The sequence below is a fragment of the Penaeus japonicus genome, unplaced genomic scaffold (assembly GCF_977035675.1).
Source record: "Penaeus japonicus unplaced genomic scaffold, GWHDUDI00000001_assembly GWHDUDI00000038, whole genome shotgun sequence".
NCBI lineage: Eukaryota > Metazoa > Arthropoda > Malacostraca > Decapoda > Penaeidae > Penaeus > Penaeus japonicus.
Genome location: NW_028234440.1, coordinates 12,235,852 through 12,238,351, shown reverse-complemented (window position 1 = coordinate 12,238,351; position 2,500 = coordinate 12,235,852). Strand labels below are relative to the sequence as shown.

At 37.0% G+C, this 2,500-nt stretch overlaps 1 protein-coding gene across 2 annotated transcripts in view; it reads left to right on the top strand.

Moving 5' to 3' along the window:
- The window catches only part of LOC122256689 (octopamine receptor beta-2R), a 172,566-nt gene that overhangs the window by 93,400 nt on the left and 76,666 nt on the right, over positions 1–2,500 (top strand). The window lies entirely within an intron of this gene.

Below are 2,500 nucleotides of genomic sequence, written 5' to 3'. Positions count from 1 at the left end.
ATTTTTTTTTTTTTTTTTTGGAAGGGGTGTGGGGTAGGGGTAGGGGATGTACGTGGCAGTGGGGGAGAGGAAGTAAGGATATGTAAGGGGGGATCCGTGCCAGTTGAACAGATTGGGGGGGGGGGGAGAAGTGCAAGGGAAGATAAGAGGCGAAAGGGGACAGTGGCGTGTGTTTGGAGTGATATGAAGTGGGGAGAAGCAGGCAATTTAGGGGAGAGAGAGAAAGAGAGAGACAGGGAGAAAGTGACAGAGACAAAGGAGAAAGAGAGCGAGAGAGCTATTACTCCTTACTGTCTTCTTGTCACTTCTTTTTTTTTGTAGTCAACATAGTTAGAATATTAATTGATAATTTTGATATGATCTATTTTGATACAGTGGCATTGCTTGAACTCGAGACTATCTGCAACAAAGTGGTGAGGTTAAGGACATATAGATAGATAGATGATAGATAGACAGATATAGACAGATAGGTAGATAAACAGACAGGTAGATAGAGAGACAGGTAGACAGAGACATAGATAGATGTGTGTTTGTGCGTGTGTGTGTGTGTGTATGTATGTATGTGTGTGTATATATATATATATATATATATATATATAAAAATATATATGTATATATAGAGATATATAGATATATATATATATATATATATTATACATATATATATATATATATATATATATATATATATATATATATATATATATATATACATATATATATATATATATATATATAATTATATATATATATATATATATGTGTGTGTGTGTGTGTGTGTGTGTGTGTGTGTGTGTGTGTGTGTGTGTGTGTGTGTGTGTGTGTGTGTGTGTTGTATTGTGTATGTTTTATATATATATATATATATATATATATATATATCTATATATATATATATATATATATATATATATATATATATATATATATATATATGCATACACATACATCTTCTCTACCTCTCCTTGTCAAAATTTAACCTTTTTTTCATCTAATCTAAAATGCTATTTTCCTTAAATATCCCCACGATCAATCCCTCATCTAAATGATAGGGCATGAAAAGAAAACGTCCCATTAACTTGACCTGAGATTAGCTAGTATTTTTACATGCAAGTTTTCGGTGTTGACAGTCACGATCAGAGACTCCTTTCCGCATTTATGCCTCGATGACACATAAGCATGCAGTCGCACACACACATGCGCACACGCATGCACACAGTCACATACACAAATGCACACAGACATACACATACACAATCACAATCACAATCACACGCACACACACCCGCGCGCAAAAATAAAATAATCCGCGGGTGCGTGTTAGTTATAGACTGTCCAAATCTATATACGAAGTTCTCTACCGGATAGTATTAAGTTCTTTAAAAGTGAGATGATATTTCGCAGTCCGATGAAGTACCGCTGAAACCTTGCAACATCTCCGGAAGTTTCATTTCGCGAACTCCATCTCTGCGCGCCAAGGTCTCCCAACTCGGGTCGTCGAAAAAGGTCTCCTTGTGTCAGGAATAGAAATGGACAGCGAGGCAGCATCTGTCACGGATGGCAACGTCAATACTCGAGATCTGGCGCCTCGGAGAGCCTGACCGCGGGCTGACCAATCTCTGTCTGGCCTCCCGGCTGTCTTTCTCTCTCTCTGTCTCTGGCTCTCTCCTCTCTCTGTCTCTCTCTCTCTCTCTCTCTCTCTCTCTCTCTCTCTCTCTCTCTCTCTCTCTCTCTCTCTCTCTCTCTCTCTCTCTCTCTCTCTCTCTCTCTCTCTCTCTTTCTATCTATCTATCTATCTATCTATCTATCTATCTATCTATCTATCTATCTATCTATCTATTTCTCTCTCTTTCTCTTCCTCTCTTTCTCGCTACACCCTGGTCTTAAACATCAAGCGATTTTCAAGCGGCCACACTTGTCCACAAACCACCCAGTCTCTATCTCACTACACACTCATCCCACACCCATGCCTAAAAACCCTTGTGTAGCCTTTTCCTGCTCATCACACTTCCTCTGTCTCTCTCTTGCAAATACACTATATTGTAGACAACACGTTTGAATTCATATTTTTGCTCAGTTTTTAAAGTATTTTTTGTATCCATATGAGTAGGTTATCTTTAAAAAGGGATATTAATGTATTTTTTCCAGTCTGTTCCATTTTTCTAATAGAATCATCGAAGCAGAGTGAAACTTCGAGCGCCGGTATTTTTTAATGGCAAGATTTAGATTTAAATTTTTAAAAAAATATCTTTCCACATGCAAACATTGCCTATACGTGCAATATTGGTGTTTTAGTTATTTGGAGTTTAATCTAGTTTTGGTATTCATTTGAGTATGACTTTTTTACGGGATATGAATAAATTTATGGTTCAACTTATTTTTTTAATATGGGAAGGGAATAAAAGCATAATAGACTGATATTTTTTAACGTGAAACAATAATGATAACATGAAAATATTCCCGCACGCAAACTTCGTCTCCACAGCCTGATCACCATCCC